This window comes from Lepidochelys olivacea (assembly GCF_965140295.1).
Source record: "Lepidochelys olivacea isolate rLepOli2 genome assembly, chromosome: 2".
In the NCBI taxonomy this organism is placed as follows: Eukaryota; Metazoa; Chordata; order Testudines; family Cheloniidae; genus Lepidochelys; species Lepidochelys olivacea.
Genome location: NC_140412.1, coordinates 148,614,388 through 148,628,281, shown reverse-complemented (window position 1 = coordinate 148,628,281; position 13,894 = coordinate 148,614,388). Strand labels below are relative to the sequence as shown.

At 47.1% G+C, this 13,894-nt stretch overlaps 1 protein-coding gene and 1 long non-coding RNA gene across 10 annotated transcripts in view; one reads left to right on the top strand and one right to left on the bottom strand.

Moving 5' to 3' along the window:
* Positions 1-13,894, top strand: part of TERT (telomerase reverse transcriptase) — a 138,230-nt gene that overhangs the window by 40,519 nt on the left and 83,817 nt on the right. The window lies entirely within an intron of this gene.
* The window catches only part of LOC311517190, a 40,905-nt gene continuing 37,308 nt past the window's right edge, over positions 10,298-13,894 (bottom strand). For both annotated transcript variants that reach the window (XR_014710631.1, XR_014710632.1), the window contains 2 exons: positions 12,261-12,529; positions 10,298-11,422 (listed from right to left, as the gene is read on the bottom strand). This is a non-coding gene — a long non-coding RNA (uncharacterized lncRNA). The remainder of the gene's footprint in view (positions 11,423-12,260; positions 12,530-13,894) is intronic.

The window sequence follows — 13,894 nt, the reverse complement described above, 5'->3', positions numbered from 1 at the left end:
TCTACTTCCTTGCACCCTCCTCCTACTTAGGTACTGCTTGTCAGTCACCCATAGTGGAATACAATAGGGACCATCACTCAAAGAAGGGGAGGAGGTTACTTACCTGTAACTGTAGAATCTTCGAGATGTGTGGCCCCTATCTGTATTCCACTGTCCACCCTCCTTCCCCTCTGCTTTGGATCTTATCTAATTCATGCCAGAAAAGAAACTGGAGTGGTGGTTGGTCTGCTCTGCCATTTATCCCCTCAGACAGAGGCACAAGGTGAGCCAGGGCGCATGCGTGGACCATCAGACACTACTCTAAAATTCTCAGAATCCGGATGCATAGTGTGCATGCATAATCACAGTAGAATACAGGTAGGGACCACACGTCTCAAAGAACTTCCAGTTACAGGTAAGTAACCTCCTCTTCCCATCATGATATCCACATGTGTGCATACATGGAAGATAGTTTGACTCTCATTCTCTTGCATGCTTTTTTCCTTCATTCCCTCTGAGAGACAGAAAAGTGTGCAAGGATTATGTATCCATGACTATCATTAGTGACCCTGATTCTGCAGGCTAATGCATGTGCCAATGGACTATGGATTGTCTTCAATTTCAAGGTCCATGTACTTACTCTGATTTATATTGGTTGAAGCTGTCCAGCTGGAACCAGAACAGTTGAATCTCCTAAGGCATGCCTTATTTCTGCTAAAGTCTAGGAAAGATTTCATGCCATGCTTTTGATAGAGTTGATTCTCCACCTAATGGACACTTTGGAGTATATCTTAGGAGGTATTAAAAAGGTCAGAAAATCAGTTTCTTAAAGGTTCAGGTTTTTGATCTTGTAACAAACCTCATTCTATTTTATTAAATGCTCATATCTCTCACTTCCTTAAAGCCATTGTTAACCCTTCCTTGAAGTCAATGTTCTGGAGCAGCCACCTGTCATCACACAGCCTTTGAAACAGTGGTGGCTTTGACGTTCTATAGGAAGCTCTCATGAAAGTTTGATTTTAATCCTTGTCAGAAGTATCTCTATTTTGTAACCTACAGTCTTTCTTCTGATAATTAAATTACTGAGGGAGTCAATGGGTTGGAAGCTTTTTCATTAAAGTAACATTCATACAGCTTTTTCCTGAAAAGATAGTCCTCAGGCCAGTTCTACACTTCATACCTAAGGGGAATAGACTTTCACTGGAACCAGTCAACTATATTGCTTTTATTTAGTTCTAAGTCCAGATATGGTCTAGAAAGGAAATTGCATATGTTGGCTGTGATAAGAGTAACTATCTATAATTCTGTTTTCACAGAGCAAAATAGTGGGGAAGATGAGATATACACGTGTGTGTGTGTGTGTGTGTGTGTGTGTGTGTGTGAGAGAGAGAGAGAGAGAGACATACAGGGTTTCAAGGTAGCCAAGATACTTTCAGATGAATAAAACTTGCTATATTCCAGGCTGGTAGGGAGTTGTGATTTAGCTGATCTGAGTCACCTGCTCTACAAAGGCTACAACAACATCCAGAGGTTGGGGGGAAGTATAGGGCCTCTTCTGATTAAATATACTGAGTTGCAACTTGATCTTTGGTTTGCTTCTTTACAAGATAAACTGGTATCATCTAACACAGCATTTAGGTGTTGGAGTACTAAATTTTGCTCTCAGTTCTACTCAGTGAATCTGTTTTATTTAAGAAATACTGAATTGAGTCCAAAAGTAAAATCTGTAGGCCTTGGAGGGCCTTTGTGCATTCCCATTTGTAGGATATGGTGCCCCCTTGTGTTGAGTCACAGAGCCTCCACCAAAGCCATGTGAGTTAGGATTACATAAGCTCCCCTAATGATGTTAATCTTAAACATCTAAGTGTCATATAAAGGATTGTGGCCTTCACCTGTTTGTTTCTTCTCTTTCATAGCAAAGAGTGTTATGAACCTCGCTAGTGATTAGTTTAGTTTAGTCAGTGTTAGCCCTTTCCCTCTGAGAAAAAAGGACTGCTCTCTTCTGGCTTGGAGGCTGCACAACTATAATGACTGACAGAGGCTAAAAAGGGCTGTAAGCTCTGGACCACCTGCTGTTCTACATACCTGAAATTGGACATTCATGTGCACTGTTTAGTATTTTTGGGTGAGGACTGCAGCCTGTTACAGAGCTGAGTCTGTAAGGCCTTTCTAGAACACACTGGTAACAGCAACTTAAATTGAGAGAGCACCTGCCTGGGGAGGTGCTAATACCTACAGTCTTTGCAACAGTCAACCAGGCTGATAATGTGGGCCCTCACAGACCCATGTCAGCACGAAGCCCTCCTCCACTAAGTGGGCAAAACCTCACCCCTGCTGAATTCCAAGTTGTTGCTGTCTTTGGCACCAACATCCAGAAAGACGCTGGATCTTCAAAGGCCTTGCTATGATCAGCATCTTCTTAACTTCGGGAGTTGTCCTTGGTACTGAGAGTTGTCAGCAATGTCAAAATGTGCACAGGTGCTCTGAGTTCACTGGACTGAAGGGGAAGTGGCTCCATCAGCAGCTCACTCCTTTTTGGTACCAGGCACTCTGCTGCCATAGCATTGTTCTTCCTTTCAAGAAGCCAGAGAAGAAACAAGATCTGACTTGAATGAGACAGTTTGGATAAAGAGACTCCAACCAATCCTAGGAAAGTTTGAACAAAGAAACAACTCAACCCTCCAAGTACCTGTGGCACCACAAGAGAGCCCATGTTCCCCAATGCATATTCCATATGTGCACTGGGTATTGCTGAGACCAAAGGGTCATCTTTTGTATCAGACCCCTGAGACTCCACAATCAGCATTTGACTTTACTTTCAATTTTCAGGCTGTTTGATCTCTGAAAAGCCAGGGGGAAAAACCTTTCCAGCCTCCTCCACACTCTATCACCTGATTTCACCAAATACCCCTTCAGTACCAGATGATTAAGGGGACTTTCTACACTGGCCCAAGCAAAATGTGTTGTAGCCTGCACTATAGGACATGGCAAAAGCCTCTTTGATCTGGCTCAGTTGAGACTATCAGGCCCACCATCAATGGCCTCAGTATGCTTACCATGCTTGGGCACATTCACTACTCTTCCCTCTCAGCTCCTAGTGCCTTTGTCACAATGTCCAACCCTGCTGGCACCAAACCTGGCCCTGCCAGCACCACCTCAGCCTGTGCTGCAGCCTAAGCAACCAGTGGTCTTGCCTAGGTCCCGTTGGCTCTGGCACCAGTTTTGCTACTGCTACTTGCAACTCCAGATAACCAGAGACCTACAAACCTGGATACCATGGGAGGTGTTTACATGAAAGATGATGATGATATCCCTGCAGATTACTAGTGAAACATCACCAGATGTGAGAACATTACATCCCCACCAGGTGAATTCCACTAGCTTCAAGAATGGCTAAACAGGATGGCGAATAGACTCAGCTGTACACTGTTGAGGCGCCAACTGAAAACTTGGTCCTTTATTTCACATCTTTCTGCCAAAAACTGAAGATTAAAATTTCCTACCTACTTACAGTGTCTACTTGATACAGCTGGAAATGTCTGGCTTTACACCCCCCTCATCATCGTCAGCAGTCTTCAGTAGATACAATAGGCTGTATCTGATTCCTACTCAGGACTTTTCCTTCTTACTTTACCACTCCAATGCGAAGTTCCTGGTGGTTGCAGCAATTGTTGAGAAATCCGAGCACAAAGACCTCTCACTCCTCTTCTGTGACTGAAAGAGGATGTAGACTGAACTGTGTCAGCATTAAGGCATGTTTCTCTGGGTCTGCATACTATCAGCTATCAAAGAATGCTAGCACATTACCAGTATGGCCTGTGGGAAGCTACTTGGATTTGGTCCCCGAGGGAAAGGAAATAGCTGGTGAAAGATCTAGCCTCAGAAGGAAAGATTGCAGCCTCTGACCCTTTATGGACTTCAGCCAGCTTATGACACTTCTCCCTGTTCAGCTACTGGGATCTCCTGTGAAGAGACACTTCTGGTTGAGATATGAGGCCTTACTCCTGAGATGCATGGCCTAATAGAGGACCTTTTGATGGAAAAGACATTTTCTGTGAAAGAATTTACAAGACTCTCAGGAACTTGCATAAGGTCCTTTTGGTTCAACTCAGCCTTCTCAAGGACTCATGATTGTACACTTCCTTCAGATACTACAGACCAGCTTTGTCAACCAGCATAGCCAGCATCTCACCCAGTTTATTCCCTGAAATAGCAAGGGAAGCAGAAGACCTATTGAATTGGCTCCACCCACATTGCTGCATTTGCCTCTAAATTGTAGGTTTGACATTATGATTGAGAGCCACATATCAGCATCCTGCACAATATACCCTTTCTCTACAGCCTCTTTATTGTGTGTGTGTGTGTGTTTAGGGGTCATCTGCAAAGCCAGGTATGAGATCACATTGTATCACTGGGTATGTCAGAGTTACTCCATTGAATTCATCACCAGAACATCTCCTAACCTCACCTTTCCCAATCCTTTTCCAGGATCCTTCTCATGAGACCTCTTCTTGAAGAGTTGTCAGGTGCCTCCTATCCGAGAGAGTTCCTCGGAAGTTTCTGAGGAAGAGCTTCTACTTAATACTTTGTGATCCACAAGAAAGGAAACTGCCTCTACCCAATCCTATACATGAGACAACAGAACAGATATGTAGGTTCAGAACGCTGTCTGTAGATATAACCATCTCCTCCCTGTGCCAAGAAGACGGGTATTCAGCTCTCGATCTCAAGGTTTCTTACTTCCAGATAGGCATTACCTGCAAAAAATACCTGTTTCTGCATTGAGAACAAACACTTTCAATAAACATTTACCCTCTTTGACCTGTCTACTGTGCTTAGAATGTTCACAGTGTCTGGCAGTAGCATCAACACATCTGAGAAAACAAGGGGTGCACTGTGTTTGCCTGCTTGGATGACAGGTTGCTCAAGGCCAGTTCATGTCAGGAGCTCCTTCACTCTATAGCTCTAATTTGCCACTGATTTCATGTGCAAGGATTGGAAAGCAGCTGGAAAAATCACACTTGGTCCTGTGTCAAAAATTGACCATAGGAAGAGTTTTCCTCCCAGAAGAGTGATTTCTTCAGGTACTACAAGCTATACAGATCCTATAGCATCAGATATGCCAAAAAACAAGGTTCACCCTCAGATTTGTCAGGTGCATGATCATGATCTCTACATTTGATACTCCATGCAAGGCTTCACCTTAGACCCGTACAACACTAGCTGGCCCAAGTGCACACCCCAGACAAGGACAGAGCAGAGACATATGACTATCCCATCAAAGTGTTGCAAAAACTCTTTTGGTGGATGCCTACAGAGAATGAATTAGCAGGAATATTATTCAGCCATCCAACTCCATTTGCACTGGTCACAAAAGACTCATCCATGCTTGACTGGAAAGCTCACTTTCAGGGTGTGGTATCTTAGGATCTGTGGAATTCACAAAAACTCAGACAACATGACAGTATCCTGGCACTTTGGGGCATACACTGAACACAAATCCTTCCTGTGATGCTGGTAGAGCAGGTGTCAGCTCATGCCAACGCCCCAGGCCTCAATGAACACTGATAAATGCATAGCTGGAAATCAGTTTGGCTTACGTATGGGTTAGTATAGTTAAAACAGATATTAGTATTTATAGGAATATGTTCAATGTTTAGACTTTATGGAATACTTGTTGGATGCTGCATTTATTAATCCTACTTATAATATATGTAGTCCCTGGTATAAAGTTATATTGAGTGTTTGTTTACATTGTAAACCTCTGTAATTGTGTAACTCACCAAACAGGAAAAGAAGCATTAAGGTAAAGTAATCAGCCTGCAGACAAGATGCCTCACTGGAGGTAAATGAGGCATTGTGTTCCATCAAAGGACAGAGACATTGATTGCATTCCTCACTCCTTCCAGGAAGGGGAGACCTGCACATGAGCTTATCCCATTGGCTTGGAATTTGGGGTGAAGGCAATAAAAAATCCCTGACAAGGAGATACTGAGATTTTTATGCTATCTGGACTCTGAAGGGCAAAGATCCCTAAACATAAGCAAGAGATTTCCATGCTGCTTGGCATGGGTCAGCCCTAAAGGACATACAAGCTTCTACAATAAGCAGCTTCATATTATCTTCTTAAATCTTAGACTGTAACTCATTTGTGCGTGTGTATGTTTCATGTTTTAACCTTGTAAATAACTCTCATTTCTTTTCGTAGTTAATAAATCCTTAGGTAGTTTATTACAGGATTGGTTACAGGTGTTGTTTTTGGTTTGAGAGCTGAGTACAATTGACCTGTGGTAAGTAACTGGTCCTTTGGCACTGGGAGTAACCTGAATATTATTGTGACTTTTGGTGTAAAGTGACCATCTATCACATAGTCCAGCTTGCCTGGGTGTCAAGATAGACTGTAATACCTAAAGGGACTGTCTGTGACTCCATGGTAAGACTGTTATAGTGCTTTAGGAGTTTACACTTCTTACTGGGTTGGTGAAATCTAATTACAGAATATACAGCCAATTTGGAGTTTCTGCCCACTTTTTGATGGTCTGCCCGAGGTTGACACTCTCAGTCGTGAGCCACTCCAGACAGCATGACACTTCCTGCCCTCTCAGCACAAATGGTTTAGATCCCTGATGGACAAAACTGCTTGCATGCAATATCTGAAAGATGCTCTTTTTCAGGGCTCACTCTGCCTGTACCATCCATGTTCCAGCAGAGGGAACTGACAGAACAAAGAATAAACATCTTCAAGAGGAATTCTTAGAAGCTACCTCTTGATCAGTGGAAACAAGTGTGATAGCCCATCCTTAGATGGCCAGACTTGAGATGTGTGTGTTATGAGAAATAAAAAATTACAGAATGCTAAGCAACAAAACTAATTTTACTTTTTCATTTTTTTTCCTAACTATATTAGTTTGTTCTAAGTTTTTAAATATTTTTCACTCTTAAATGAATTCAAAACTGTTTTTAACCTATTACACTATAAATTTGACTGTTCTAAACCAAACTTTGTGCTGCAGCCTCTAAACTTACATTACAGACCAGTTACTGAATTACCTGATTTAGATTTATGCCTGCAAGTTTAGAGGACAGGTTGAAACTAGCTGAAAATCTGTCCCTATTGCAACATAATTTGAAATTATAAGGTAAATAGAGAGTGTGGCAAAGCTCCAACCTTATCTCAGTGGGTCCTGCGGTTCCTGGCGGATTTTGCTAGCCTCAGAGGCTCACTGTGACCGTCTACGAACCCCTTCTTCCTCTAGAGGCAAGGGTCACAGCCTACTGAGCCATTTTCATCATAAACCAGCAAGGGAGGTGAGGAGAAGCCACCCTCCCTCGTACAGTCTCTGTTGTCTCCCAGTCTCAGACATTAGTCAGGGAGGGGAGGGGGAGCCCGGGCACTCCTCTACTCTGGGCTCCAGTCCAGGGACCCTGATAGTAGCAGCTCATGATAGCTGACTTTTTGGAAACAGGATGAGTACGATTCCCTGGGCCACTTCCCCACAGCAGCCCCACTTCCTCAATATCTACGTTACCCTTACCTTAGGGCCTCCTTCCTTGTGCCTGATAGGGTTTGTACTGCTCCATTTCTCCAGCAGCACGGCTTCCTCCTACAGCTCCTGACACATGTGCCCCAACCTGACTGGGAGGCTTTTAACTAGTTTCAGCCAGCCCCTGATTGGCTTCAGGTGTCCCAGTCAACCTAGCTGTCTTCCCTACTTTCTGGAAGGATCTTAATTGACCCCAGGTGTCTTAATTGACCTGGAGCAACTGTCATTTGCTTACCCTGGTAACAGGGATTTGTTTAGCCTGGGTCTAATATGTCAGCCTCCCAGTACTTTCCTATAGCCATCTGGCCTTGCCCCATCACAAGAGTCATATTCTTTTATGACCGGTTTCAGAGTAACAGCCGTGTTAGTCTGTATTCGCAAAAAGAAAAGGAGTACATGTGGCACCTTAGAGACTAACCAATTTATTTGAGCATGAGCTTTCGTGAGCTACAGCTCACTTCATCAGATGCATACCGTGGAAACTGCAGCAGACTTTATATACACACAGAGAATATGAAACAATACCTCCTCCCACCCCACTGTCCTGCTGGTAATAGCTTATCTAAAGTGATCATCGGGTTGGGCCATTTCCAGCACAAATCCCCCACACAAATTCACTCTCCTGCTGGTGATAGCCCATCCAAAGTGACAACTCTTTACACAATGTGCATGATAATCAAGTTGGGCCATTTCCTATCACCAGCAGGAGAGTGAATTTGTGTGGGGGATTTGTGCTGGAAATGGCCCAACCCGATGATCACTTTAGATAAGCTATTACCAGCAGGACAGTGGGGTGGGAGGAGGTATTGTTTCATATTCTCTGTGTGTATATAAAGTCTGCTGCAGTTTCCACGGTATGCATCTGATGAAGTGAGCTGTAGCTCACGAAAGCTCATGCTCAAATAAATTGGTTAGTCTCTAAGGTGCCACATGTACTCCTTTTCTTTTTGCGTATATTCTTTTATGTATTCTTGTGCGACTCCTTCCATTGATCTTCGTTTATCAAAATTGTATCACTATCAAATAGAACATGAAACTCATAATTGGCTGTCATGCACAAGGATGACGTAAAGCAATTTTTTGTGGTGGAGGAAAGTATTTTTTTTTCCTCTTCGGACTTATAAATGTATGTATAGGTGGCCATCCTCTACTCTGGTTACGTGTTGCATAAATTAAACCACAGAATTATGGTAGAGTGATAGCAAAGCCATAGTTCAGGTTGTGTACCAGAGAATAAAGGGAAAACATTGGAAATACGCTAAATATTTTATGCCAGAAAAAAAACATACAAAATAGAGTGTTCGGGGACTTAATTTTCAGTGTGATTGGAATTTTTAGGGATATGATGTATTTAAAATATTTTGGAATTAAAAATGGGTCGTTTTCGATGTTGGATCCCAAATGTATCACTTATATACATGGAAATTCTTCGAGTGATTGCTCACGTGCATTCCACATTAGGTGTGCATGCTCGTCACATGCACCGGTGTTGGAAGTTTTTCCCCTAGCAGTACCAATAGGGGAGCACCCCTAGCAACCTCTGGAGTGGCACCACCATGGTGTGGTTTAAGGGGTGCTGCACTCTCCGCTCACCCTCAGTTCCTTCTTGCCACCAGTGAAGGTGCTTCAGAACTGCTGTGCTCCAGTTCTCCGCTGTAGCTTTGCCTGTTTGGACTGTCATTTAGTTCATAGATAGTTAATACCTGTAGTTTTTTTAAAAAAGTTAAAATTATATAGATAGAGTAGAAGAACCACGCCTGGGTTGGGGCATGCCCCACACCCCGAGCTTTAAGTTGTGTGACACTTGTAAATGGCCTATGCCCATAAGTGACCCGTACACTAGCTGCTTACGCTGTGTTGGGGAAACCCACGTCAGCAACCGCTGCAAAATTTGCAGATTGTTTAAGCCCCGGACTAAGAAGGAGCGGGATATATGGCTCCAAGGCATATTGATGGAATCGGCCCTGACACCGGCACCGCTATACCGCTCTGAGTTGGCACTGAGCACCGCACTGGCTCCCCATCCATGGGACACTTCTAAGACAATGAAGAAGTGAACTTCTCTGTCAAGGCACCGAGGCAAGGCTGGGGTCGAGACTAGACCCTCGCTGGGTAGCTCTTGATCACCCTCAGCCTTGTGGCGTCCAACTCAAGTAGAGCAGAGTAGCCCAGTCCACTCCAAGCTGACGTCCCCGGATGCCAGTGACCACATACAAGTGCCCTCCACCCCAGAGGCCCTGCAGGCAGCTCAAGACATAATGTCTCTCCCAGTACGGGCTGCACCGACCCCAGCGGCTCCCCAGTCCAGTGGCAAGCCAGCGCTTGGACTGCCATAGTCGTCACCTGGGCGGTACCGATCACTGTTGAGGGAAGGTTCCTGATGCCGCTCTTTGCAGAGTGACCACCCTGCTCACAGCCCGCACCGGTCCCCGTCGACCCCCACCCGATTGTCTGGCTGGGTGCTGTGCAGCAGGGAATTGAGGCACCCCTATGTATCGAGGGAGCACAGACCTCAAGGTCAGAGCATGCCCCGCCGGGACTGGGACCAACGGCACCAGAGGTTGCCGACTCCAAAAACCTACCGTAGCCCCTCACGGTACTGATGTCAACGCTGCTCATGTTCTTTGCCCCGGTTGAGGTCCCCGGCACAGCAGTGCTCCTGTAGCCCCAGGTGTAGATCGCCAACAACCAGCCATCGCAGATCCACCCAATGGAGCTGTTCGCAGAGCCGCCAGAACAGACGGTACTCCCACTCGTCTGCGCCAGACTCAAGGTCTCGAGCCCGGCACCACTCATGACACTGTTACTCATCCCCAGCCCTGTATAGCAGTCATTTGTATACCAGCCCAGCCTCCCCTAGGAGCTGGCAGTCAGTGGACCAGACGAGTCCAGTGGGGCAGCCCGCCCCGACAGTGCCACAGCAAGTGCAGTGACACCAGGCTCCCTGGCCAGTGCTCTGGTACCAATGGACCCCATGGGCCACGACGCAGCACCTGTTGGTGGCCCTCTCAGTAGCCAGGGCTTCAGACAGACAGTCACCCTCCCTTTCTCAACCTCCCAGGAAGGGGTCAGTGGAGCGCTCTTCCACAGCCCCAGATTCAGAAGGGGACCAAGAGCTGAGAACTGCAGCACTGGTGGGGATGCAGAGCATCACGTCTCCATCCTCCCCTGATGAGGCCATCATGGCGCTGCCTCCTCCTGTTCTCCAGGAGGACACAAAAGCCCACCAACAGCTCCTGAAAAGGGTGGCTTCAAGCCTCAATTTACAGGCTGAAGAGGTGGAGGAGCCTTCGGACTCCCCCTTTGATGTCCTCTCAGCCACAGCACCGGCTAGGGTAGCCCTTCCTCTCCACGAAGGGATGGCAAAAATCTCCACTGCCCTGTGGCAGACCCCATCTTCCTTGCCCCCGTATCTAAGAGGGCAGAGTGGAAGTATTTCTTGCCTGCCAAGGAGCACGAATGTCTCTATACCCACCCCGTCCCCAACTCCCTGGTGGTCGAGGTGGTCAACCACTAGGAGCATCAACGCCAGCCCGCTCCCACCCCTAAGAATATGGAGTCGAGGAGGCTGGACTTGTTTAGTAGAAAGCTTTATTCTTCAAGCTTCCAGCTGAGGGTGGCAAACCACCAAGTCCTGCTGGGCAGATATGATTTTAACTTGTGGGGCTCAATGCCAAAGTTTGTGGACTCCCTCCAGGAGCGTGATAGGAAGGAATATAAGGCCCTGATGGAGGAGGGCACTGCTGCTGCCAGAGCAGTCCCTCAGGCAGCCTCGGACACAGCAGCAAGAACTCTGGCCTCTGCGGTCTCCATGCGGAGGGCATCGTGGCTCCTCTTGTCCGGGTTGTCCAATGCGGCACAGAGCTCCCTGCAGGACCTCCCCTTCCATGGCAAGGCCCCTGTTCGCAGAGCAAATGGTTATGAAATTACACAGTCTCAAGGACTCTTGTATGACCTTAAAGTTTCTTGGTCTCTATGTCCCGGCCCCAGCCAGGACCAAGTTCAAGCCTCAGCAGGCCCCCAGCCAAGCCACCCAGTCCCGATATGAACCTTCTTACAAAAAATCCAGAGACTATAAGAAGCGTCCACAGCGGCAGTCTTGGCCTGCCCCCCAGCCTGGCCCCTCTAATGGCAAGCAGGCCGGCAAGCGCCCGTTTTGATGGGACGCCCGGGGACGACTTAACAGTCTGTACCAGAGATCTGCCCAACCTACCCTTCTCCAACTGTCTCTGTACTTTTCTCCCGGAGTGCTCGCTACTGACCTAGGACCGATGGGTCCTCAACACCATGTCCCGGAACTATACCCTCCAATTTCTCTCTACCCCACCTACCTGCCCTTCCTCCCCATCCCTCTTCAGGGACTCCTCTCACGAGAGCCTACTTGAGCAAGAGGTGAGGCAGCTCCTTCATCTGGGAGCGGTGGAGGTGGTGCCTGCGGAGTTGGTGTCCAATGCGTCGGACTTGGGGTGGGGAGCCCATGTGGGAAACCTCCAGCCCCAAGGCCTGTGGTCTGCGCAGGAACTAGCCCTGCGCATAAACGTCAAAGAACTCTGGCCTGTGTGACCTTTCGCTCATGCCTTATGGGCAGGGTAGTCAGAGTTCTCACGGACAACAAGGCCTCGATGTTCTACATCAACAGACAAGGCAGGGCCCGCTCCTCAGCCCTCTGCCAGGAAGCCCTCCAGTTGTGGGATTTCTGCATCACTCACAATATCAATGTGGAAGCCCATCACTTACCAGGAATCCAGAACTCTCGAGCAGATTGCCTGAGCCTGGACTTCTCCTCCCAACACAAGTGGTTGCTACACCCAGAGGTGGCTCACATGATCTTCCGAACATGGGGCACTCCCCAAGTGGATCTCTTCACGACCAGGCAGAACCACCAGTGCCCCTGGTTCTGCTTCAGGAGGGGCCTGGGCAAGGGCGTGATTTCCGATGCCTTCCTTCTGACCTGGTTGGGTCAGCTGCTTTATGCTTTTCCTCCAATTCCACTGATCAGCAAGGTCCTGAAAAAAATCAAGACGGACAAGGCTTGCATCCTCATGATTGCCCCGGCATGGCCCAGACAACACTGGTACGGGACTCTTACGAACCTGTCCATTGCACCCCCGTGGCCGCTACCAACCCACCCAGACCTTCTCTCTCAGGACTAAAGTCGCCTCCTCCACCCCAACCTTGCAGCCCTCCACCTTACGGCGTGGTTGCTCAATGGTTAGGCCAAGGGGAAAGGATCTGCTCGGAGGGCAAGTCCTCCTGGAACGCAAGAGGCCCTCCACGTGTGAGGCCTACCTAGCAAAATGGTCAAGGTTCCTGGTGGGCCGCTGATCATGGCATCTTACCAGTGGCTGCCCCATTCCAGCTTGTACTGTATTACCTCCTTCATCTCAGAGCCCAAGGCCTAGTGCCCTTGTCCGTCAAAGTACATCTGGCAGCCATATCGGCCTTCCACCTGCCTGTTCAGGGACACTCAGTATTTTCTCATGCCATGACCGGTCGATTTCTTAAGGGCTGTATCGCCTCTTTCTTTATGTTAGGCCCCTGGTTCCACAGTGGGACCTGAACTTGGTTCTGGCCAGACTGGCAGAGCCTCCATTTGAGCCGCTTGCCACATACTCCTGGTTCCACCTTTCATGGAAAGTAGCCTACTATGGAATGTACATGAGCAATCACTCAAAGAAGAAAAGACAGTTACCTTTTCCGTAGCTGGTGTTCTTCAAGATGTGTTGCTTATGTCCATTCCACATCCCATTCTCCTTCCCCACTGTCGGAGTTGTCTGGCAAGAAGGAACTGAGGGTGGGGGGGCATACAGAGCCTTTTATACCGTGCCATGGTGGCGCCACTCCAGGGGTCGCTGGGGCGCTCCCCTACAGGTACTGCTAAGGGAAGAACTTCTGGCACTGGTGCACATGGCGAGCACGTACACCTACTGTGGAATGGACCCGAGCAACACATCTCGAAGAACACCAAAAACGGAAAAAGGTAACTGTCTTTTCTACAATAAACCTCTGATGTCGATTACTATATATCTATAATTTACACAAATACCAATTTTATGTTTTTCTCTGTTGTAATTTTAAAAAATAATAATCTTTGAGAGTGTGGCGTTAAAGGTATGATGATTTTATTTTGCTTAGGAAGCAACTCACGTCAACATAGTGCTACATGTAGGGGTTTACATGATGAACTGTTGTCTGTGTAGAATTCAGAGGCTGCAATATTTACAACTTCTGGCACACACAATAGAGACAAGCAGATAAACTCTTTCCCCCAACTCCTTGACACCATAGTTCCCTTCCTCCTCCCAGCTTCCCAATCCCCAGTTGTACCAGATGCCCAATCATTTCCCTCTCCTGCTCTCAGCTAGTCCCCT